At 34.6% G+C, this 27,324-nt stretch overlaps 1 long non-coding RNA gene across 2 annotated transcripts in view; it reads left to right on the top strand.

Annotated features, from left to right (window-relative positions):
* LOC129525767 (uncharacterized) overlaps nucleotides 1-27,324 on the top strand; it is a 120,852-nt gene that overhangs the window by 59,523 nt on the left and 34,005 nt on the right. For both annotated transcript variants that reach the window (XR_008670234.2, XR_008670233.1), the window contains exons 2-3: nucleotides 125-242; nucleotides 24,769-24,855. This is a non-coding gene — a long non-coding RNA (uncharacterized lncRNA). The remainder of the gene's footprint in view (nucleotides 1-124; nucleotides 243-24,768; nucleotides 24,856-27,324) is intronic.

The following is a 27,324-nucleotide window of genomic DNA, read 5'->3' on the forward strand; positions in this document are numbered from 1 at the left end:
TGAAAAGGGCCTTTTTACAATTTTTAGCCACAAATGATAGAATTTTTATATGCCCCAGGCAGTAATATTGCTTATAAATTTATACCATACGCCACTTTAACTTAAACTTTTTTTTTTCATTAAGGGGACTGATCAGAGTCAAACCATATGCTGTGGCTTTTGCTCCATGGAAATCTAAACTATACTGCAAGAATAATTATTCCTAGTTAATGAAGTTACGGAAGAGAATGTGGTGCTGGACGGTAAGATGTATATAACCTAATGAATACCCTCTGTAAACTCTCTAAAGACTTGTGCTAGGAGTTTTTCAGTTTTGTGGGGTTTTTTTCCTATTAAGAGACTAAATAGCTGTTGAAATCTCTAAAAGAATAAATGGATGCTAAAAATTCAAAAACTTTCCTACTCAGGGGATTCCATCGTAAGTGTATAATAAAGAGTTTTGGTCCTTTGGGAAATCAGTGCCTTTATTACGGGAGGGGGGAATTTAAAATTATATATGGCTCAAAAAAACACATGATGTAGAGTTTTTCTCTATTTGGAGACTAAAGCATACATTAAAGCCTCATCATTTTCTTTTGATTAGACCATTGCCTTAGCCTGCTAAGTGTCTTTCTGCTCACATTCTTTTTTAAATTTAGCCATTCTTCAGAGCTTTCTCTGTTTTTTGTTTTGCTTCGTTTTGTTTTGTTTTGTTTTTAAAAGCACAGATCTGGAAATGTCTGTCCTCAGCCTCAAAAATACTCAACCTCCATAGCAGGGTAGGTAAATTATTTTGAAATCTACTCTCTACCATTCTGACCAACTATATCCTCACTACTCATGGACTATCCACACACGTCTTTCCCCTTCTCTAAAAATGCCATCATCTTTTATGTGTTTGCATCTTTACTTTTTCATATCTAGCTGAGTCAAGGTATCTTTCTAATTCTAAATCTTTAAAAGTTTTCCATAATTTTTCTTTGACTTCACTTCCCTATGTTTCTAAAAGAATTTCTCTGTACCTATATTGAAGGGTTTACCACATTGTGCTTGAAGTTATGAGTTTGATTATTATTTTCTCATTGACTGTCACATCTGTGAAAGAAGGGACATATTATTAAGTATTATATTCCCACTGCCAATGCCTGGCACATAGTCGGTGTTTTAAAAATTAAAAGGTGAACTAGTATACACCTCATAATGGCTAAAATTCAAAAGACTAATTAAAATTAAGTAAGTTGAGTCAAGGCTGTGGAAGATCTCAAACTCCCATACACTGCTGGAAATAGTGGGAAAATAGTAAAACCACTTTGAAAAATACTTGGGGCAATTTTTTAAATAGCTACACGTACAGATATATGATCTGCCTATTACACTACTAGGTAGCTACCCACGTGAAAGTAAGCATATGTGCATATAAAAACTTGTACATTAATGTTCTTAGATGCTCTATTTTAATAACCAAAAACTGAAAACAACTCAAATTTCCATCGACAGGTGCATGGAGAAACAAACTGTGGTATACCCATACAACGTAATACTATTTACAGCAATACAAAAGAATGAACTTTTGAGAAATGCAATGAAATGAATGAATTTCAAAATAATTATCCTGAGTGAAAGAGGTCAGAAAGCACAAGTATAGGGTATATAGACCAATTTTATAAAACATCAAAACAATGCAAACTCTTCTATGGTGACAGAAAGCAGAATAGTGGTTGCTGGGGTTTGCGTGAGGCAAATACTGGAAGGCTGAGGATGGAAGGATTAAAAAGAGGCATGAGAAAACTACTGAGGGTGATGGATATATTCACAATCTTGGTTGTGGTTAGGCTTTTATGGGTATAAATATATATCAAAACCTATCAAATTGTGTAAATATGTGCATTTTTCTATGTCATTTACACTTCAATAAAGCTTTTGTTAAAAAAGAAAGTGAAATGATAAAACTATATTTTGCAAGTAATTTTACAAAATAGATGCTACTGGTTTTCTTAGGGCACAACTGGGTAGGTATATATATTTATCAACATAATTTGGTAATACATACCTTTTTCAAGAACTGACAGCATTATTGATTTGGGATACTATAAAGTCAGACACTATTCTTTACCATTTAAAATATTTATATTCTTCTCTGTTAATCAAATATGTGATTATTTATTATCTGTATTTACTGTGGTAGAATGGGAAGAAAAAGTGAACTAAGCATAATTCTACCAAGGTCAGTATGTGGCCCCTGAGCAGGTAGTTTAAGCTTGCTAGGCATCGGTGCTTCATTTTGTAAAGTAAGGCAGTTAATATACAGTGAATACGGTTCAACAAGTAAAGTTTGTAAAAATTGAGACAGAATTTTGATAAAAATACTTAGGAAAGGTGTTAGAGTTGGTAGATAGTATTCATGGCCTCTGGAGCAGTTTAAAATCTAGAAGGTATATGAGGCCATGCCTAAGTAATTTTAAAGAAGATACGGGTTCAAACTGGATATGTCGTAAGCCAGGAAGGAGGCAAATGCTCTGAGAAGACAGTGAGATCCCTCCTGAATGGAGTCTGCAGAAAGCTTGTGAATAACACTTCACTGGAGTCAGCTCTAAAAGAATGGGTAAAATCCCAAGAAAATGGAATTGTGATATTGTGACAACACAAAGTCTTAAATATTATTGAACCAAACAGAGATGGAAAGAAAGATAATCTAAACAGAGATAACTTGGCAGCAGTGTACACAGTAGACTTGACAAGAGGGAATTACTAATGTTGGCTGGAGCAGGCTATTCTTTTTATATATATATATTTTTATTATACTTTAAGTTCTAGGGTACGTGTGTACAACGTGCAGGTTAGTTACATATGTATACATGTGCCATGTTGGTGTGCTGCACCCATTAACTCGTCATTTACATTAGTTATATCTCCTAATGCTATCCCTCCCCCCTCCCTCCACCCCACAACAGGCCCCGGCGTGTGATGTTCCCCTTCCTGTGTCCAAGTGTTCTCATTGTTCAATTCCCACCTATGAGTGAGAACATGTGGTGTTTGGTTTTTTTGTCCTTGCGATAGTTTGCTGAGAATGATGGTTTCCAGCTTCATCCATGTCCCTACAAAGGACAAAAACTCATCATTTTTTATGGCTGCATAGTATTCCATGGTGTGTATCTGCCACATTTTCTTAATCCAGTCTATCATTGTTGGACATTTGGGTTGGTTCCAAGTCTTTGCTATTGTGAATAGTGCCGCAATAAACATACGTGTGCATGTGTCTTTATAGCAGCATGATTTATATTCCTTTGGGTATATACCCAGTAATGGGATGGCTGGGTCGAATGGTATTTCTAGTTCTAGATCCCTGAGGAATCGCCACACCGACTTCCACAATGGTTGAACTAGTTTACAGTCCCACCAACAGTGTAAAAGTGTTCCTATTTCTCCACATCCTCTCCAGCACCTGTTGTTTCCTGACATTTTAATGATTGCCATTCTAACTGGTGTGAGATGATATCTCATTGTGGTTTTGATTTTCATTTTTCTGATGGCCAGTGATGATGAGCATTTTTTCATGTGTCTGTTGGCTGCATAAATGTCTTCTTTTGAGAAGTGTCTGTTCATATCCTTCTCCCACTTTTTCAAATGGGATCTAATTAAACTAAAGAGCTCCTGCACAGCAAAAGAAACTACCATCAGAGTGAACAGGCAACCTACAGAATGGGAGAAAATTTTTGCAATCTACTCATCTGACAAAGGGCTAATATCCAGAATCTACAAAGAACTGAAACAAATTTACAAGAAAAAAGCAAACAACCCCATCTAAAAGTGGAGCAGGCTATTCTTAAAAGCAAGTAGGAATGTGAAGTGAGCTTGGAAAAGGTTTGGTGCAAATCGCTGAGGACCTTGAATGCACGGTTAAGAAATCCAGAAGTTTGGACTCATGCTTCAGAAAGTGAGTTCATGAGAGCTTTCATTTAAGCGAAACTACCGTGTAAACATGAAAAATTCTTTTTGGAAATTAAATTTACTTTACCCTGTCTGGAGAGCATTGATGCTCAAAACCAAGACAGTGCACACAACTGAAGCATCTGGTTTACAGGGAAAGTGAGTAAGCTCAATTTTAAACATTGAGTTTGAGGTATTAGTGGAACAATTACATAGCAAGGGCCCATGGGCAATTGATGTTAAAATTTTAGACTTAGCCTAGAGAAGTTATTATGAGTGCAGCTTATTCATAAGCTTTTCAATAAGTAACTTTTATTTATTGAGGATTCACAATATGCAAGGCATTTCTTTTTAAAACGTTACAATTTTATATACCCATTAGTTCGTGTCACCATCTATTAATGAGTCACTTTTCAGTCCCTTTCCTGATTTTACCTTATATCTCTGACTAGTAAATGTAAGAATGCTTCAAAGTGCAGTGATTGACCCTCTTTCCTTTTTCTCTTTCTCTAACTATGCTCATTCCCTAAGTAATTTCACATCCAGTCCTATGACTTGAAGCACAGTTGTTATGTTGTTAAAGACACCTACATAAATGTACTTGGCTAGACTCTCCTGGGACTTAGCATATCTAATAGATATCTTAAACTTAAGATGATCAAAGACAAAGTTTTTATTTCAGTTTCTCCACCCACAAACCTTTTGGCAGTCTTTCCGCATCTTAGAAAATGGTAACTCCATTTTTCCAGTTATTGACGTGGCAAAAAAAAAAAAAGGGTTGCTCTATATTTATTTTCCTCACTCATGCTTTACATTCAATCGATAAGGAAATCCAGTAACTCTACCTTCAAGATATATCCAGAATTCATTTATCATATTCACTACTATATCCTGATATAAACCAGCATCCTGTCCCATCTAGATTAATACAATTTTTTTTCCCTAAATGGTCTCTCTGTTTCACTTTTGCCCGCTTTCAATTTATGATCCACACAACAGGCAGAGTTATTTATTTAAAACATATGATAGATTATACCACTCCTCTGCTAACAACCCTCAGAATAAAAAAGTCAAAGTCCTTAGCAAAAAGCCTGGTTACTCCTCTGGTATCCTCTAACTTCTGTACCCCTTTTAATTACCAGGATGTACTTCTTGCTATTCCTGGAACTCTGAGAAGGCTTCACCATTATGGTCCTATTACTTGGTCTTTCTTCTGCCTGGAATGTTCTCCCATCTTACATTTCCAAGGTTCACCCTTTTTCTAGCTCCAGGTCTCTGCTTAAAGGCACCTAATCAAAAAGGCTTTGCTTAACTATCTTATTCAAATAACAAGCCTCTTCACACCATTACTGGATCATAGTGGGTGCTCCAAAATATTTGAATGAATAGTCAATATTTCAAGGAATAGTCTCCATCTTGGAAATGAGTACCTTGTGGCTTAAATTGTAGGAGCTAAAGCGTTAGGAACTAAAGAAGATTTTCAAGTTAATATTGGGATTTATATCCCCATAAGATAACTAAGGTTTTGAAGTAAAAAAGAATTGGATTAAAGTTTCTGCTCTAGAATTTAAAAATATAAAAACAGAACATTTATTTAAGGCACAAGTGGGAGATAAGTGATGAGAACACATTGACACATAGAAGGCAACAACACACGCTGAGGCCTTTCAGAGGGTGGAAGGTGGGAGGAAGGAGAGGATCAGGAAAAATAACTAATGGATACTAGGCTTAATACCTGGGTGATGAAATAATCTATACAACAAACCCTCAACACAAGTTTACCTATGTAACAAACCTCCACTTGTACCCCTGCACTCAAAAGAAAAAAATTTAAAGAAGAAAATCTTATTTAAAAAGAAATATTTGAAACTGTGGTAGGAGATGGGATTATATTGTGGCTAGATCTTATAGATGGATTAAGATAGACATTATAGTTAAGGTCATAGGTTCCTTTGAAAATCTAATATAACTCCCCCCAAACACATGTGATCATGTACCACAGTCTTGCACCGTATTACATGTAATTTACAGACTCTACATTATGCTCTAGATGAAAAGGACAAAAAATGCAGACAGAGGTGAACTTGAAGATTTTTTGTGCAGACTCATCTTTTGGGCAGTTTGCATGTAAATGTAAAGGGAAGGCCAGTGAGTCTTCCAGATCTACAGGCGTGGATGCCACTGTTTGTGCATAAATAATTCAAATATTGTGGTCTCATCGAGTTGAGATAGAAGGAACAGATGAGATCATCTAACATCTTCATTTTTCACATGACAAAGTGGTGTCCCAGAGGCTTTCCCATGTTTCCTCAACTGGCTAGTGGCAGAGCAGGGACTAGATTCCAGGTGTCATAACTCAAGGTCCATGCTCCTTTGACATACCCTGATGCCTCCTTGGAAAAAGTAGTTGTCCTTCTGTGCTTCTGAGCTGTGTTCAGATGCTTCAGCGTAAAAGATATTGGTGTTTTTCTCCATTGAAACATAGTTGAATAAAGATGATGAACCGTGCTTTGCACTGGAATTATTCTTTTTTATTGCCCAAACATGCCAAAAAGTCATTTAGTAACTAATTTGTGGATTTGAGAAATTTACTGGTTAGTTATAACTGATGAAAAAAAAATTTTTGTGGTTAAGTGAGTGCTTAAAATCTAGATAAGGCTTAGAGTACTAGTGCAAGAATTTCATTCCATTATGCAAGTAATTTTAACCTACAATTTGGTTTTAATTGTGGAGACAGCTGAAATAGTGCAAGATTGTGACATTGTGGTCAATTGCAAAATTACAAGGAATGTTATGCATTCCAGATCTTCATAGACACAGTACAAAATGCTGGTGTATTTTCATTCACTTGGAGAAGCTTAAATAATATTTTAAATCTCCAAATCCGATAGTAATACTAAGGGGAGTTTAAATTGAATGTCTAGCCCCTTTATTTCTCTATTCGTCTATCAATTTATCTATTCATCCATTGACTTAAAAAAATAGCATTGCTAATAAAGTGGAAATCCTCATGCATTATGTATGGACTCTGCCTGAGTGACTGACAGGACTACCCAGAGTGTCAATGTATTCTCTGCTCCAGCTTATCAGTTAACTAGTGAAATTTAACACGGATGGTGTCGGCTTTTTATTTAGAGTGTTACTGTATAAACAGAAGAGGCCACTGGGAGAATCTTGTTTTGGAGTTTTCACCTCATTTAAATTCTTAATTTTTCCCCTCAGTTTAGAAAAGGCTATTGCAGTGTGGTCCTGCTTCCAATTAATGAGCTTCAGAAAAGGATTAGGTTTGCCTCACTCAGTCTTTCCAAAATAGACTAACCTTGAATCACACAAATTCCAAGAAAAGGTAAATATTCTTTTCTGATTCAAATTAACTTAGACGGGGAAGACAACCTTAGGTTGTTTATTTTATTATAAGCCAAGCTAAGAGTCCCGAAAGTTAAAGTTAATGAAAGAGATAGGCATTTTGTTGAAAGATAAGAAAAAAAAAGAGAAATATTAGTTTAGTACACTTGTTAATTTTTTTCACTTATCTAATATTTTCCATTTCTATTCTTTCAATAAAATAGCAGCAGTAATAAATAGCTTGTATCATTGTGAAGAAGTTTAAAATATTTGCATGATTTTGTTTTTTGGAACTAAATTCTGAAGAGCTGGTTAAAAAACAAATAAAATATTAAATGCCTTAAGCATATTGTGGGATTATAAAGGGAATATAGCATGTCCATGTCTGTAGGTTCACTTTAAGGTTGTGCATTTGCCTGTAATAACTTTTTGGGGGTCTCATAGAAATCAAGACATCTAGAAGTGTCACAATCTAGCTTCTTTTTGCATGAAGGTAGTCAGCCATTGCCCCGTCAAATCCATCCCACACTCATACCCAGGAATAAAGATTACATGTTGAGGGATCTATGATGGCATTTTTTAAAAATCTTAATTCGTTTTTGGTAGTTTCTTTTATGTGTTCTACCTGAGTAATTTAGAGTGTTAATTCCTGAATTCTTTGAACTTAAAAATGTGCCAGTCATGCCCACAACCACATATACATGATACCCCCTTCTAAAGGTGAATTGAACTCCTAATTTATTTCCATAAAAAATAAATGTAATAAATGTACTGGATGCTTATGTATTAAAGGTAAGCTATTTTCAGTAGCAAAGACAGCAATAAGAAATTAATCAATTTAGGTCAAATTACTTTTGTAGTTAAAAACATTAGTTTTAAATAAGTTACTCAGCCAGGGTCAAAGCAATCAGCACAGTTGTAAATGAAAATATGTTTGAATTAAAACAATTAGGCTTGATTTTGTTGTCTTACATCTCACAGCAGGTATTCGAGCACAGCCAAAATTTGGATGTGCTGACACCTGTAATCAACACGATAGGTATCTTTTAAACTAACAAATCATCTTTCCCAGTGGAAGTATAAACAAAACTCTAATTGGAGGCTTTGCTAACTATTCTTCCCTGCTGTGAACACTAGTTAGTGTTTTGTGTAAAGCAGTAACATTAGCTACAATTTATAATTGGCAAAGGATAAGAGCTAATTCTCCAGATTCAGTCAGTTAGTAGGTATACTTAAATTGAGCATACCTCATTCAATGATTTCTTACTTAACAGTTAGTATCAAGCATCTTGAAACTATGTTTTAATTGCAAGGAGACAAATAATAACTAACACATACAATGCTGATGAAGTGCCAAACTACATCCTAAGCACTTTTAAACATATTAGCTTATTTAGACTTCACAAAGTACATTTGAGATAGACACTATTATTCCCAATTGACAGATGAAAAAATTGAGACTACATAATAGTTTGTTCTAAGCATCACAACTACTAAATAGTGGAAGTGAGTTTTGTTTTTTTTAAAATAATAAATCATAAATTTTATTTCAAAATGTAAACATCACTAAACATGCATACACATTAAAACAATAAAATTTACAATTTCATTAATTTTTCTTTTTGCATAGGACATCATTACAATATAGAATCTATGCCATACAAAACACATACAAAGTTTTATCCGAGCAAGGCCAAGGCCAGACTGGGAACTGTACAACTGTAATACTTCACTGTAGTGATCCAGGAAAGATGAAACATGGCCTGCGGGAAGTGAGTTTTGAAACCAAGCATTATAGGCCCAGAGTCTGTGCCTTGCCGTCTCCATTAAAAATAAAGATTTAAATAAATAAATGTAGCTAGTATCTCATTTTAGACAACTAAATTTAACACATCTGCTGACAAGATCCTTCATGCCTGCTTCCTAGTTTTTACATCTTACTTATGGATTCTGAGGTCTACAGTTTGCAAGAAAAGGCATAACCTTGATTAAAATAACTGATTGGAGAAAATAAATCTCAGTGCACAATGAATGAACACAAATAAGAAGTAAAAGTGATGTTAATTTGGTAATAAATATGTGCTTTTTCATCTTAGAACGTATTTTGTCTTAACTGTGCAGGAATGTAACTTTCTCCCCACCTATTGCTCAATGTGGTTATCAACAGGCTTTAAAGGTAGATTTTCCTGTTCCCTAAAGTAGGTACTGCTAAGACGCAACACTAGAATTATGTATAATTCATCGAAAATGATGAAAATGTAATAAAAGTAAAATAAGGATTAAAAATGAGAATGGTGCCAGGTGGAATTCAGAACATAAAACATGTGCCACAAAATCCTGCACACTTTAGAAACAAGCCCTGATTTTAGCTCTCAGCTTCCTAGAAGCCAAAGTAGTGACCATCAACTACTCGATTTAGTCCAAATTGAAAATTAAATTCTTGCACATGAGCAGTTCAGTTATGCCTGGAATTGGAGGGATTTTTTTTATGACTCCTAGTAAAAAGGACACATGATGTAATAAAAAAATCCTCAACCCACTCCTTAAAATAAACATGGCGACAGTTGTATATAATTATTTTGTGTAATTCACCTTTTAAGCAATAAACAGATAAATATTTTAGTAAATGTAATACAACAAAGATAAAAAAGGCTGCAAGAGAAAATCTTGGAATAGAGATATAAATACAAACATATACACCCATATAGGCGTATGAACAGAACAAACTGAGATGCAGATATGGCAAGATTACACCAAAGCTCCAATTTAGTACACATCAATTTCACTGTCTTTATATTTTACTGTCTTTGTATGTATGGAGCTATATACTTCTGAACAACAAAATGGATGGATAATTAAACAAAAACATTAGTGCTATGATTTCCTTAATATATGCCCCTTTCCCTGACATGTAATTTGTTTCCAATTTTTACAGGAACTAATCTTATAACTGAAAGATATTTTTGTGCACATCTTTATGTTTCTATGTGTTTTAGCATAATTTGCTTTGAATGGATTACCATAATTGAAATTGAGGTTAAAGGGGTTAAGCATTTTAACTTTTTAATAAAAATAGTATACTTTTAAATATCGCAAAGTGCCTACTGGATACAAAAATGTTATAATCAACCTGAAGATCCTCAGCATATTCTGACTTTTATATACTTAGCTATGAATATGCTTGTTGTGCAAATGTTTGATGTTTGTAATCTTTCCACGTAGGAATAAATAGGCTATATTAATACTGTCACTAGGAAAACCATTCAGAACAGATACCTTACCAATGCCAGTCCAACATAGTTAATTCTCTATCTAAAGTAAACTGTATTTTCCTTTAACACACACTGAAAGAACACTTATGGCACACCCTATTTTACCCAGTAAAGATTAAATGTGTAGCTTTATTTTATGTTTTTGACTGTGTTAATAAATATTTAGAGAGAAACAATACTAAACTGCAAAATTTCAGAAGCTTTTTTTTTTTTTTTGAGATGAAGTCTCACTCTTGTCCCCTAGGCTGGAGTGCAATGGCGTGATCTTAGCTCGCTGCAACCTCCGCCTCCCGGGTTCAAACGATTCTCCTGCCTCAGCCTCCTGAGTAGCTGGGATTACAGGTGCCTGCCACCACGTCCAGCTAATTTTTGTTTTTTTCAGTAGAGACGGGGTTTCACCATTTTGACCAGGCTGGTCTCGAACTCCTGGCCTCAGGTGATCTGCCCACCTCGGCCTCCCAAAGTGCTGGGATTACAGGTGTCAGCCACCGTGCCCTGCCCAGAAGCTTAACATAATACAGATTTATGTTTCACTCACCTAGAAATTCCATGTAGGTATTTCTGGTTGGAGTTGAGAAGGACTTCTGTTCCATGCAGTCGTTCATGGAGTCATTGATAGAGGCACTTTCATCTATGACAGTGGCTTTCAAAGTCACCCTGGGTGTCAAAAAACAACTGGTAAGCTGATGAGAGAGACTGTGGGAAGACACAGTCTGTTTTGTCTTCTCCACAAAATGACAAATTACTTTTACCGTCGTTCAATTAGCAAGAATTAGTCTTACGGCCTCATTTAAGCCCTATTTGTACATCCTTGGGGAAACTGCTTAACCTTTATAAATTTCAGTTTTCCTATTGGTAAAATGGGGATAACAAAGTAATGAGCTCACATGGTAATTTTGAAGATTAAATACTATATATAAAACAGTTAGTATTTGACTCATACTAGGATTTAATCAACAATCTCTCATCATTATTATCATTTTTTAATATTAGAAAAGACATTCAACTAGACATATATTAGAAAACTATTTTAATTACATGTAATTACATTTAATAATTTTTAAAATAATCCCTATAAACAGGAAAAAACATACCTACCAAAAAAATAAGTCTAGTTTCTGACCTCTCTATAGTACAAAGTATCAGAAAAAAAATGAAGATTAAAAAAATATTATGGCCAACAATGTGATCACTAGACTAATGTATAAGACAATAAGAATACATATTTACATGTATAGATACATGGAAAATATAGTACTTATGCTTCATTTAGAAAAACAAAAAGATACATTCTAAAAAGCTGAACTCAAGAACGAAGAAGACATTGGCTAAAAGGGATGGTGATGACTTCTAACTTTCTGAGTTAAGTTAAAAAATTATTATAAATATCAGTAAAAATAATTTAAGATGTTAAGAATAATTATTGAAAGGTAATATGTGGGTTGTGAAATTAATGAAATTACATGTGAAGCATGAGATTATCTAAATAAAGGAGAAATCTGAAGAAAGATAAAATGAACACTGGAGTGGCAAGCAGGGACAAGAACAGAATATTGAGTTTTTTAAGTCTGCATATGGTAGAAAGTAGGGTGGCATGATGAGAGTCAAGCTTTCAAAAACAAACAACAAACAAATAAACAAAAAAAACATTCCGGAGGCATTTGGTGAATGGACTCAGGAAATTTAAGAATGGATCTGGGATCTGGGGAGTCCAGGTGGTTTGCTTACGGTGTTTGACATTATAGCGGAAAGAAGTGGACACATTAGAGAATATTTAGGCTTTGGGAATGGTAGATCTCGGTAATGCATTGGGCAAGTGGATGGGGAAGAAAGATGGGAAGGGTGGCATAGTGTCTGGCTGTGGTACTAGGTAGTGGGTAGTGGCGCTATTCAATAATACTGAGGTAGAAGACTTATAGAACAAAATTTAAGATTAGTTTGTGACAAGTTGAGTTTGAACAACTTTGTGACATGCGAGTGGAGATATTATATAGAGAACTGAATACAAGGACCAAAGATTCAAAGGAGCTATTTGCAGTAAAAATTTTAATGCATAGTCATATAGGTGGTATAATTGAAGCTCAAGACAAAGTTTCTCAACCTTGGAACACTGACATTGTGGCCGAATAATTTTTTATTGTACAGGGTGATACTGTGTATTGCAGAATGTTTAGAGCATCCCTAGCCTCTGCTCACAGATGTCAGTAGCAACCCCTGAGTCATGATAACCAAAAATGTCTGCAGCTTTACCAAATATTCCACAGGGGTGCAAAACCACACCTTTTTGAGAAACACTCGTTAAATGATAGTAAGTAGGAAGAGAATGCAGAGTAATAAGAAAACCATATAACCCTACTGATACAAGAAACCTTAAATTTAATTTGGCTCCAATATATATGACTCAATTAATTTTCTTTAATTGGAATAATTGTCATGGATATAAAAGTGGGTAACAAGAACAGGAACGCAACATTATTTTTCAGTACTATTTTGAGACTTTCAGTTAAAGTAGGATCCAGGGTAGATGGAGAAGTAAAGCCAAAAGAGTTAGAGATTTCCAAGTGGTTTAAGATTAAGTTTACTGGAAACAAAAGAATTTTAAAAGGTATGAAGTATTTGTAAATTCCAATTTGAAAGGGGTGGGGTGTATCTACTTATACAGGTGGTTAATCTGGCATATCCTTGAATAAGCTTAACTGAGAGACCATGTTCTTGCTGCTTACATTTTCGGAAAAAGCAGAGCTGGTCTGTATCTCTACTATACATGTGGACATTAATCAGGCCAGAATCTTTTTCACTGGAATTTTTGCTCCTGTTACTGGCAATGAACTCTAGTGGCTTCATGGCAAGTCTTAGTGTCTTTGAAGAGTGATAGACTATTAGGACTTTGTTGAACCCTGTAAGGTAACATTACTAGTTACATGCAACTATAAACATTATTAGTTACATGCTACTGTTAACAGTATTTTAAATACCTAATTTTTATTCATTGATTTGTATAAATTTAGATTACATATATTAGAAATATAATTTGCACTGTTGGTCTGATTATTTTGTTGGTAAGCAAATAATTGCTTTATTTTGTTGATAAGCAAAATAATTTATTTCCTGAAAGATACATAAATATATAATCATTTTACAAAATGAAACCTGTGGAACCTGAGGTAAAGTTAAATCACACATCATTTGCTTCCTCTTTTATTAAAGTTATTTACTTAATTTGCAAAATTTCAATTGAATGTTGTTTTCTAAAGTACTTACATTTAAGTTTCACTTGAATATTTTGAATCTACATTGCTTTGATATTACAGTTTCTTTTATTTGCAATACTGAGTATAGCAAGTTGTGCTTTGCCTATAACTGCCAGCTCCTTTGAAAGTGAGAGTGAAAAAAATAGAAATCTCTTTTAAAACAATTTAAAGATGCCTTTTTTTCTCTTAATGACCAGAAATGTCTAAAATTCTGGTTTCTAAAATTGTGCCATTTTGAAATTTCCCTGGCGGATAGCACTGCTCTGCTGTATTACATGTGGTTAATGTTAGTCACATCCTTGATGTAACATAACACAAGCTGGCTAAGGTAATCCAATGTGACATATGACAGCATTGTGAGCCAGTCTGGGATATTTGAAAATATGCCATCTTTCAAAGACCATGGACAGCATGGTTAGTCAAGATTATGAACACTGTTGCATTCATTTCAAACAACATAGTCAAGGCTCTGTAATAATTAAAGGGTAATTTCCAACATGGTCGAGTCTGACAAATGCTAAAATGCTAACAAGAGTACTTTTTCCTTTTTTCTTGCTGCTGAGTTTATATTTGAAGCCACTAGGTTAAATTGTAAGAAAAACAACTACTGAGATGTAATTATACGTTGTTTTAGGTATGAGAATGAGTGAAAATTTATAAGACAATGCAGGGATGAGTGAACAATGTCTAGTAATTTATAAAGAGGCAACAGGTAGGCATTTGGTACCCAGTTATTTCCATTTGCCAAAAGCACTCAGGTTGAATCAAGTATGTTAGCATTAGATGAATACAATCTAGAAACATGAGCACCCAGGCGAAAATCTATATTTTCTACATGTGTTGTTGAGTTTCCCTGTAAAAGTCTTTCTGTCTTCAACCTAATTTATTGTGCAGGCTGTGGAAAATCTGAAAACCATGTTTTCTTCTAGGATTACTTCATGATCAGCTTCTTTGGTTTTAAATTTGTTGCACATTTGCTTAAGCAGAAAATACTACCACTAATAATTCCTGATGAATAGTGATGAGTTACAGAAATGAAAATAACCTGGACACTAAATTCGATAGAGGATGGAAGAGGAAATTGAACATAATATGAACATCTTAAAATGAAAAGGTAAAACTGAACTACAAGGTAAAGAGTCAGTGGAGCTGTCTTTTTGTGAGATTTACAACTGCAAGTCATAATATGCTGTTGCCTTATTATGTTTTAAAACACCCTAATTTTATAAAAAATACTTTTTTCTCTCTCCCTGTAAGTCAGAATCATTAAGTAATATCTGTGCTAATCTATTAATAAAATGATTTAAATAAATATGGAAAATAATTTATTTTCTTGCAGATTAAAAAGTATATACCTCATGCACATGTAAAAGGATAGGTAAATATATTTTAATATTGGTTTTCATATAAAATTTGTTTAAAATATTACATTGAAGTTTACTGAACTGCTGAGATGACAAAGAATATAGGAAGAAAATGCTGGCATTTTTAATTTTAGGTACAATAAAAACATTTGTAACACTGTAATATTAATCTTCTAGTTTAGAGTAATATTTTTCTATTGTTTTCTCATTTGAACCTCAAAAGTACATTGCATATTACGAAGATAGATTGTTTTATCTACTTAATGGAAATAAAAATTAATGTAATCCAACCTTGATCCAGTCTTTGAACTTCAAGTCTACTACCTTTCTTTCTGTGATTTTCATAAAATTAGAAGTTTGTTGAAGTGACTCAAGACATAATGAGTGATGCCAAAATTTAATGTAAAGACAAATAACTTAATGTTAAATGAAGAATGGATCTGCCATCCTGGTGTTATGCTTTAACATGCAAAAAGTGCACACAGATATTACCGCTCAATTCTGGTTGATAATTAGATTAAAACACGGTTGTAGCTAAAACTTTGTAATATTTTATAGTTAATGCTATATAGGGTGTGTTAGAGTAGAAACATAATAATACAAGAGAAATCCAGTATAGAAGACCTGATACTTTTGATTGAGCAGATACAAGAAAAGTAAATATTCCTAAAGGGCCAGGCATGGTGACTCATGCCTGTAAGCCCAGCACTTTGGGAGGTCGAGGCACGCAGATCACTCGAGGTCAGGAGTTCGAGACCATTCCGGCCAATATGGTGAAACCCTGTCTGTACCAAAAAAATAAAATACATAAATAAATAAAATCAGCCAGGCGTTGTGGCACAGGCCTGTAGTCCCACCTACTCAGGAGGCTGAGGCAGGAGAATCACTTGACTCGAAAGGCGGAGGTTGCAGTGAGCTGAGATTGTACCACTGCACTCCAGCCTGGGTGACAGAACAAGACTCCATCTCAAAAACAAATATATACATATAGCCAAAGTGACTGATTTTATAAAACAATATACAGAGTCCTTTAGAAAAACAAAGCAAAATAAAACAAGCTTGCCTCTTTTGAAGAAACTCAAGGTAAAATTATATAAACTGAGGCCAGGCTCAGTGGCTCAGCACTTTGGGAGGCCGAGGCAGGCAGATCACTTGAGCCTCAGGATTTGAGACCAGCCTGAGCACCATGGTGAAAACCGGTCTCTACAAAAAATACAAAAATTAGCTGGGTGTGGTGGTGTTCACCTGTAGTCCCAGCTACTCAGGAGGTTGAAGTGGGAAGATCACTTAAGCCCAGGAGGTCGAGGAGAAGTGAGCTGAGGTGATGCCACTGCACTCCAGCCTGGGTGACAGAGTGACACCCTGTCCCAAAAACAAAAAAGAACAAAACAGTATATTAATATATAAACTGAGGAAAATCAAGGTGGAAGGTGAAGCATATTTTTTTTTCTCTGTGTTGGTTTCAAGAGTGTTGTTTGAATATTTTGTGGAACTAGTTATCCATGACTCTGCAATTTCTTCTAGAGATGTTACCTCACTTAACAGAAGGGATAGGATACTAGGAAAAAAAAGTTAATCTTTGTTAGATGCCTGCTATGACAACAGTTTTTCATGCATTATTGATTATCAAAGAAAGCATGTGAATGGATATTATTATCCCATTATATATGCCAAGAACTGAGGCTTACAGAGGTTGTGACTTGTTCATGGTAATATAGCAAATAAGTGGCAGAGCAGGGATTTGTACCCACGTATGGAGTTAAGGTTTGAATATTAAAAATAATGAAAATATGTATATTAACCTTGGAAGAAATATAAACAGATAATAAGTAAATAACAGAGAATAGAATAGAATAGAATAGAATAGAATAGAATAGAATAGAATAGAATAGAATAGAATAGAATAGAATAGATAAAAGAACAAAGAAGTTTTTCTGGTCCAGCATTTGTACAGGCCTACTGAGGAAAAATTGTGTGAATCAGTGGAATAATGGATAATTCTGTTTGGTATTTAGTTGAATTATACAACTAAGGAATCTTTCAGATAATGAGTTGGCATGCATTTTGACCTCCTGAAATACTGTAAGGTAGAACATGGCAGATGGAGCCAGACACCTGCATTCATTTCCTTGCTGTCTAGTTTACTAACTGTGCTACTTTGTGCAACTTACTTTGTTCCTCCAATCCTTAATGCACTCCTCTACTAAATGAGTATTAATGTTACTTACCTGTGTTCTGTTAAGGTGTTTGTGGTCAAAAACATTGCCAAAATCTGAGAGGCTTACAACAACAAAGGTCCATTTATTGCTTGGATTGCAGATCCTTTTCAGGTCAGCTAAAGTTCTGCTCCCTGTTTTCTTCCTTCTGGCAGAAGAAGCCACCCCTTCTGGGATGTGTTGGTCCTACGGCAGAGGGAGAAGAGAGATGCAGGAACCGATTATACGGTAGCTCTGAAAGGGTTTGCTTAAACAGGCCATGCATCACTCTTACTCACCTTTAAATAGGCAGGAGGAAGTCACATACCCAAGCCTCACATGGAGGAAGGTATCATCACCTCATAGGAAAAGGCAGAGGATAACTGGAAAAATACTATCACCTACCACAACATCCACAGGATTATCGTATGATTAAATGAGATGAAAAAGTAAAGCTCCCAGCAGGGTTTTAGGCACATAATACGTTCTCTAGAAATGGTATTTCACTTTCATTCTATGGGATCCAGAGTTAAGCTAAACAAAGACCAAGCTCGTGAAGAATTACAGCCACATATAACAATTTTCCAGTGTCTGTTTTGTTTGCAACCTTTATTATAATAATTGATAGTTAAAAGAATGAAAGTCATATTTCAAAAATCATAGTAACAGAAAGATTTTAATCCTCCAATGCAATTGTCAATAAAGAATTGACAAGACCTGATTTTTAAAAATGCATTCTTAATTTTTTAGGTGTTCTTAATTTCTTAGAAACTTTAATTGATATATATATATCTCAATTAAATGGGCATCATTAACAAAATAATAAAGCAAAGCTTCCATTGGAAGGTAGCATGTGGGATACCCAATGAAAATAAATTTTGGTTGAGATTGAATTCCAGTAAGAAATTTATCAGGGATTTTGCAAACTTTAGGACTAGAGGAAAAATTCCCTATTGAATGTTTCTGAAAAGGTCTCTTTTCTGTGTCATGTGGTCAAAGAATTTTGTATGAGTAATGATTTGGTCTTGTAGATTTTTGGATAAATCCTTAAGAAAAAAGCCAACAAGTCTTGCCCTCCCTCTGTGAGATCAAAGACACCACTGTGTTTTTGGTATGAAAAAGGTTTCCCCATGGTTGCCAAAAATATGCTGTTTCCCCATCAGCTGTGTAGCGGCCATGAAATGATTGACGGCCCTTGCAGTTTCTCCAGGGTGGTTCAATTTCAAGTTGAAGGTAGTGCTGAATTTGAAAAGTATTTTGAGTCCCTTTTGAATAAAAATTACAACAGGGCAAAAATACTTCTTCCTTTCAGCTGACAGTCAATGACACCCACTTAGTAAGGTGTTACTGTAGAACGAAGTGGCCCTTTGTGAATACGTGGGATAAATTTCCATCTATGCAAGGCCAAAGTACTCGGTTGTGATGATTTACCTTTTTTTCATAATAAAATTTAATAGAGAAAAAATAATTTGAGATGAAGACTGAATTCTTTAAATGCTTTCACAGAAACAAATTTTTGAAAAATTTCTTGTGAGAAAAAAATATAACAATGTTATTGATACATAATTATCTTATTGTAAACTCTTTAAATAATAAAAATCTGTTATCACATGATTTTAGAGGTACTAAAGTTTGAAACATATACTCTCTAAATAAGTTATCAGAAAACTCTGGCATAAAATGAATAATGACAAAAGGGTGTTAGTCATATCCTATCAAGGAATCTCACAATATATAAACCCCACTTTGATACCACATATGTGAGAAAAATTTTGAAAATCCATGTGCTTGTAGTTTAGCATACTTTTTAAAAACTTCAATGTATCCACTACGTTACAAAATTGAAAACTTAAAAATAAATAGGTAAAAAATAAATGTTAACAAAAATTGATTTAAATTCCTCTCAGTTATTTGTGGGAGAAAGGAAGGATGTACAAATCATTAAGTCTTTCTGAAAAGAGCATGCCCTTTGAACTGCTTAATGTATACGAGAATGGAGAGTCCAGTTGCCTTAAAAAAAAATTCCGGAAAACATCCTCTTTTAGGAACTACCTGGTTTTTACATGAGTGTTTACAACCTTGAGATTTGTAGTATTCCTTAGCTTTCCCTTGAATCTCAGGTCCAAATCAATGAAGCAATGTGAAATAAAACACTTAGGCACTTTATGATCCAAATCATAAAACTAAGGATATGAGATGTTGAATAATTAGAACTAATTGGTGACTGCAAACAGAGATCAAATTCACCAGAAAGCTGCATGACTTTTTCTTTAGTTCATAGGCACTGTTTAAGATCAGAGGTTTAAAAAAAAGGTTACATGTTGTGTTAATTGATTCGGGAATGTTTTCTGCTCACTTTTGATGCTATAAAATGAAATGGAACAGTCTGGAATGCAAACTGAAACAAGGGGTTACATGGGTGTGGCAGCTTCACAGCCTACACTCGTTTGTTGTTTGCCGGTAAGCATTCATTTGTTCAACCTCTGATATTTGGGCCTTGTTCCAAGAGTATTTTTGAGAAAACGTAAAAGTTCTGTGTGAAGTGGATGAAGTACTCTTAACTTTTGAGTATTCATTGTCTCAAATATTTATATATTCCATTAATTCTATTTCACCCATTTTTTTCCAAGTTACTCTTTAATGTCTCCACTTCAATTTGAATGTATCTAGTTCTAAATATTCTGCAGCCTACAGGTGACACTTATGTCTATATTCTGCAATGTCTTGTTACTTTTTAAAGTCTATTATATACAGATAATTCATTTTAATTATTTTATTAAACAAAATAGCAAATTTTTTAAGTGAAATTTTTGAAGACATTAAAAAACCCACAGTAAATCTCAAAGTCCATTTAAGTAATTATAATGTGATTGACAAATGATGCTGCCTATAGTAATAATGTAGGTATATATGTACACATGCATCTTTTTCAAAAGTGAAAATTTGATAGACATCTTCTTTCTTCTAATTCCTGCTTTGCAAATATCCCGGATCTGAAAACAAGCTTATACTTTATACCAGAATGATCTGAAACAGAGAAAAAAGCCATGCTCTTTGGCAGAAATATGTGAAGTGAACTTAAATTGTTAGATTTTTAAAATATTTGAATGATGGTTATCTATGGTGGGTCTCTTCTGATATTTGAGCTTTTCTTATTACTGCTTGAATCATTATCAAGAAATTCATTTTTTCAAGATTTCTCTAAATTGGGAAGCTTTATTCCCTATTTATGCACCTATTATGCACCTATTATGAAATTAAATTATTCCATTGACAACAACCAAAATTAATAAACTAGAGGCTTTTACTGTTAACTGTGTATTTATCTTTAGACTAATGCTATTATTTGAGAGTTAGATGTTAATAAAATCTATGCAGTATTAGTGAAATAACTTATTAACAAGTTTAGAATATGCTAAAGTGAAACTCAACCCGTTTTATGTTTACATTCCTAAAGCTTTGATTAAATCCTAATACATATCATCCAGCTGCACTGAATTCATCTGATGCAAACACTTGATAATTGTTCACCTTATACCCTTATCATCTATACACATTCTCTAGCACTCTCTCTTTGAAAAAATAAACTCAAATACCAAAGTAAAAAAAAAAAATTACACAGCAGTCTGAACTCTGAATACAAAAATAGCAATCTTTGAAAATAAAAACAGAAACCTCTAAAATAATGTTTTATTTATCACATACAAACATGTTTTCCTAAGAATTAATTCCAGTATGGGCCACCATATGGAAGTAGAAAGCCATTATAGGAATGAACTAAGATGGTTTGTATCACCTGCATAACTTGTTTTGTTCTATGCCTTCAGGGTTCAAAACCCGCTTCCCATATTTTTTTCCTTTCTTTAAAAATAATGTACATCAGTTTAATTTATCCCAGGTCCTGACAGAAGGATCGGATTTTAAGCATTTAATGCTGTGGTTTCAAATCCAATTTCTCAGTGTTCATCATTTCAAAAGTGGCAGAATTCAGTTTTTGAAAAAGTTCAAGAACGTGGGGAGGACTGGCATACTTTCTAAAGTTCCACATTGATGTTAAAGGAAGCTCTGTATGGGAGAGAGCAGTTTGGTCTGAATTTTTCTATAGTGCTCCAAGAAATATTAAACCCTCCACCTTCTTCAACAAGAGCCTCTTCTGACTGGTATCAACCTAGGAATACTTTTAAAACTCATAAAGCATATTGAATACATAATCTATTACAGGTTTTCTGAACTAGGGCCCTGACTGGTTGATATATTTTCCTAAATGGAGGGCATCGATATATCTGCTTAAGGCTTGATTCCACTGAATGTGTTTGGAAACAACTTTCCCTGAAACTAAGGGGATTTTTATCCATTCAGAAACTAAAGCACTAGACCCTTGCACAGTAAATTCATTGTAGGCTTTCTTTATGGGTGGTGGGGGAATCTCTAAAGGTCAGGAGTCCAGATTGCTTCAAATAAACATCCAGAATCTCAGATGCTTTTTTGAAATGAGCCCAAGTTTATCTGAACCTCTTTCTCTGGTTTGGAAATCAGGCTGAAAATGTCACAGAAACAGATTTTCTTGTGAGATCTCAGAATGTTGTGGTTTAAGTAAAGTAATAAACAAAGTTGAAAAATGAAAGGCAAAATTGGCTCAAACTCACCTGGTTTCATTCTGTTAGATGCCTGAAACTGAGTGGCACTGTGTAATCTTTAAAACAGAAAAAATAAAAACAAAACAAAAACAGAGTTTGGCTGTGGGTTAGCCTAAAATCATCAAACATTTCTCCTGAGGAGGTTTAAGAGAAACTTTTGCCACTCCATCATGCGCTGTCCTTATGTTGCAATGTTTCATTTATCCCCCTCTCCATCTTCAATTTGAGAGACTTCAGAACTGGTCTTCTGTTTTTAAACTGTCAATAAGGAATAACTCTTTGACCTTTTGAAGTGGAATATGTTCCTTTTTATTTATGGGTGTGATTGCCTTGAAATGCATATTTTAGTATTTATGTGGTATATATATAACATTAAAAAATAAAGTAGAATTTTTTCGAATAGCTATTATTGAATACCAGGGATGAGTTAAAACTTCTCCACATATCATATTATTTAATCTTCACAGCAAAACCATTAAGCAGGTATTTTTTATCTCCATTTAATAAATGATATAAAAACAGTTTATGAAGATACAGTAACATTGTTAATTGTACAGCTGTGATACTTATAGCAAGTAAGTAGAGGCAGGATTGAAGCTAAGGATGGCTGACTTCAAAGACCGTACATTTTACTACTAATTTATGTAGTTTCCCAAGAGCTGTTTTTAAAATCCATTTAATATGTCTAATAGCTTTAGCCCTACCTATTACAAATAATGGGTTACATATCTAATACACTAGCTGAAAAGTTCGTTTCTGAAAAGGTCTCTTTTCTGTGTCATGTGGTCAAAGAGTTTTATATGAGTAATGGATTTGGTCTTGTAGACTTTTGGATAAATCCTTAAGAAAAAAGCCAACCGTGTATTTTCAATACACTGAGAAGCAGTGTATTAGATATATAGCTGAAATTATTATAATGATAATGCCTTAGATTTATAAGCACTCTACAGAATCCAAATCCTTTTGTATTTGTTTTCTCATTCTAATCCTTCCAACAAACTAGAAAGTAGGCAAATAAGGCATCTGGATCCACGACTGGGGAAAACTGAGGCTTCATGAAATTAAGAGATTTTTTCCAAAGTCGTGAAACGAAAATAAATCCAGAAGAAACGGCAAATAGAATGTTTTACCTATGTAAATTGCTCTTTGCAAATCAACACTTCAAAATTCCACTCTGCTGTCACCTTTTAATATCTTATGTTATTTTCTCAGTCGCTTCTTTTCAATTACGCTCACTTTTCTCCACAGTACTTTTGCATATTTCAGCTTTTTATATATACTGTGCTCCTGATAGAAAGTGCTCTGCACTAACTGATAAAATCCAAACTACTTTTGCAAAGCCTGAAAAGGTCTAGACACATGATACCAATGCTATTCTTGGGCTACCCATTTAAGTTATGTATCAAGTCTAAATTTAATCAAGGCCACATTTTATTTATACATTTCATGCATTAAACTCATTTAAACTTTTAGTCAGATTTCATTAGAAGAAATACTACCATGTACATCATGCAGTAGTAAAGCTAATGTGCTTCAAGAATTTGAAAGGAGTTGGAGATCGGGGGTCTGATTTCAAAATTTCTTTTTCTTTCTCTCCTTAGTGCTTGTAGCAGGTCTGTGAGCAGCACACAGTTTGTTTCCTAGGACACTAATACAGTCAGCATGCTCTGTACAAATGTGTAAACACAGACATTCCCTGTAATCAGGGAGGTTGGTGTCTTAAGGCAAGATTATGTTTTTTTAGGAAATGCAATTTATGTTCAGGATTAAATTTCTCTTGCAGACTGATAACGTCTGAGGTTCAGGGAGATGATAATAAGTGTTGTGTCCTAAACTGCCTGCCCTGAATCTGAAGCCTTGAATTAGTCTTCCTGTATAGCCCTCGTTCTTATGACCCCAAATTAGGTAGTTCTTCATGTCTTAGAAAGATGAGAGAAGTAAATAATATAAAAAGACAAAATACACTTTAAAAAATGTAAAGCATCTATAAACCTCATGGTGGTTACAAGGAAATACAGAGACATAAGGAAAAAATACAGATGACACCATGGCTAATGTCCTTCTTCACAATTCAGGAAATTTAAATTTGTGTCTGGTACTTTGGTATTCGTGAAATTGAGATGGAGATGGGCAGAAAGTTAGACAATATTCTTATAATCGCTAGTCTTCTCATGGAATGATCCTAACACTACAAAACAACTTAAACACATAACAAATATTCTCTCTTTCTAAACAGTAGTTGAAATAAATCCAACCAGAATACCAAGAAAACCTTCTCTATAAGTCCTTTCATCACAAAACTGCTCTATTTCTTTTCCGAACCAGAAAAAAAGTTTTCAGAAGTTAAGAGGGCAGTTTTTATGCCAAAACCACAATGTTTTTGACCTAATATTAAATTCTTAAGATTTTTTCCTTTCTTTCTTTCTTTTTCTTCTTTCCTTTTCTTTCTTTCCTTTCCTTCTTTCCTTCTTTTTCTTTATTTTTTTCTTTTTTCTTATTTTCTTGCTTTCTTTCTTCTCTCATCTTCCTCCTCTTCCTGTCATTGTCTTCCTTCTCCTTCTTTTCTTTATTTTTCTTTTTCTTTTAACCTTCAGAGGCAGAGATCTGTGGTTACTACCAACTCCTTTTTACACAGGGAATGCAGATCATACAAAAGAAAAACATGGCCTTGATCAGACAGCTGAGTTTTTTTTAATCTTAAAAAAAATCTATTTTATCCAAATGAATTGAGTACTCAGAACTGGAACTTTTCAGACCACAAGGAAGACTGACATGCTTTTTTTTTATCATGGTAACAGGTACTGACTGCATGGGGAGAGGCCATACCACAGAAACCTCAATCTGCCTGAGCCGTGACTCTGAGAGCTGGAGTACCACTGGACAGGGTAAGGGGAGCGTTTGCTTGTTTACTCAAAAATATTTTCTAAATTACCTGTTTGTGTTATTTAGGAGGGCAGGATTGGGGAATGCCGCTTTGACCTGATTTTTACAGAATAAACTCCTTGCGTAGCATTATAATAATCAGAATAACTAGATAGGCTCTTTTAGGCAAGGTTGGGCAAACTTTCTATATTCTGACTCCTCTTGTTGTTTTCTTCCCAAACATTTGAAAGAAAACACATTACAGTTTACAAAAAAATCCCTCATTCCCCCTTGTGTTGGTTCCACCTCCCCTAAAAATAGAATTTTATGATGCTCAATCTAATTTCTTTTCAAGACCATTTATTTAATAAGAAGAATGTTCTCCTGGCCTGAGATGCAATATAAGTGAGTATGTATTTTTTTTCGTAGAGTTAATGTTTACGGCAGAGGGCTAAAGCATTGAAAATAAGGAACTGAAATGGAAACTCTGACATCACTTTAACGGCAGTCCTGCTGCCTTACTGGGGAGAAAAATATTAGCTCTTGTCTAACTTACCTTTTCCATAAGGTGTAAAAAGCACCCTATACAGAGGGAGTATATGAAACTCATAGCTAGTCTGATTGCTTGCATGCTATTCATATACACGCCCGTTGTAAGCTGGCACTGGGTGAACCCGCTGATTCTAACCATATGGCTGCCTGCAGAAGTGCACTGAGGAGTTTCCTCCAGGGTGCCCGAACAGTGTCCTACTGGCTTCCTAGGCTGCAGGAAAAAATGAAAAAAAAATGTAATTTTCCCATTATGAGATTTCATCCAGATGCTCATGAGGTCATACATTAAATAATGAGACTTTAAAGAACATTACTATTTTGAAGAATTGCAAACTGTATGCATTTCTCCACTGGGTGGCGCTCGAAGTCCATAATCATGAAGACAACTAAAAGACCCGGAAACTGAAAATCCAATTTAAAAAATATCACTTAAGGGTTAATTAATTCAAAACTACTATTCTTCTAATCAGATTACCAGTTTATAGTGCTGCGTGTCAGTCAGACTGTGCTGGTTCTGCCTGTTGGTAGACAATTTTGCATTACAGAGAGCTGTAGAAACTTTTGAGCTATTGAAAAGATTTTATCTACACTGGTAAACTTATATTTTTTTGGAATAATTATCAGGAATAAAATATTTTCTACCACTATGTATTCAATCGTCCACTGACCACAACAATTTCTCTACAATCAGGTTTTTTTTTTTTTTTTTTTTTTTTTGCATAACTTTACACAGCTTTTGAAGAAGGTATTTCTTGTCCCAAATCTTTCAAAATTCCAGAAAGGTATCATTTTGCTTAATAGTATTCCTTGGTTATGGCCTGTTATTAACAACCCCTATAAACTATTCTGATTATTTCTGGAACTGGAGTCTATACAGCTATATAGGACATTCATTTCAGTTTAATAATGCTCAGCTCTTGTGTGCTAAGCTATCAACCGTAAATAGAAAATCTCATGTAAGGATTTAGATTCCAGTGAGATGTAGTCAAGGTTCATATTAGATAAATGCCTTTACTTTTAGCTTGTTGAGTTGGTTTTCCTTCTTCTTTCTTCTAGCTTTAATTTCTGTGTCTTTCTCCATATCTGCATGTACAAATCCCATTTCAGGTAGGTCTTGGCTAAAAGAAAGAAGTGCACAAGTAGTATAAATAGAGCACACATTAGGGCCAAACTCTTCTGCAGGATGTAGTCATGTGCCCCATACCCCACCACCCACCTTGTATGACCAACCAGAACCAGATATAAGTCAAATTGTGCAGTAGGTGAATTGGTTTTGCTTCATAATCATCTCCTCTTTCCCTGACCTTATCTCCATATTACATGTAGTAATGGGCAAACCCTGGTGCTTTCCTTTACATCTCATGTTCTCAAGGGCTTTCCAGGTATAGCCGACAGTTGCCACATCACACAGACCTTGAGTTTCTGATAGGACTGTTGGTCAGTGTCAGACCCTGCTCGTGAAGGCTGTGAGGCAGCTGGCATTTGCTAAAGGCAGTTGATCTATAAAGTTGTTCTGCTGGCCAAAAAATAAACGATTTTGAGCACTACAATGGAGGAGATCCAGTCACCCGGCTGCAGAGTTCAGACCTCGCTAAGGGCTTGCTTTTCTTCTGCTTTTACTTAAAGATTAATGTAGGATGATGGACTTTGGATGGAGAATGCCTGACTGTCCTGTCTTCAGCTCTATCTTGCACTGTGGTCATCAACTTTTCTCAGATCAAAAATAGGCAGGTACGGGTAGTGGGCTTACAACGTTTGACCGCAACTGGTTTTTCTAAGTATTCTGTACATTTTTCAGCAGCAAAACCAAACTGGGTCTTCAGCTTTATCCCCATTTCTTGCAAAGGAAGAGCCTTTATATGATTGGGCACATTTTGGTTTTTCCTTACTGAGAATTTTAATCTTCTTTTGTATTGTTTCTATAATAATTTGTAAACATA

This window comes from Gorilla gorilla, chromosome 10, assembly GCF_029281585.2.
Source record: "Gorilla gorilla gorilla isolate KB3781 chromosome 10, NHGRI_mGorGor1-v2.1_pri, whole genome shotgun sequence".
NCBI classification, from domain to species: domain Eukaryota; kingdom Metazoa; phylum Chordata; class Mammalia; order Primates; family Hominidae; genus Gorilla; species Gorilla gorilla.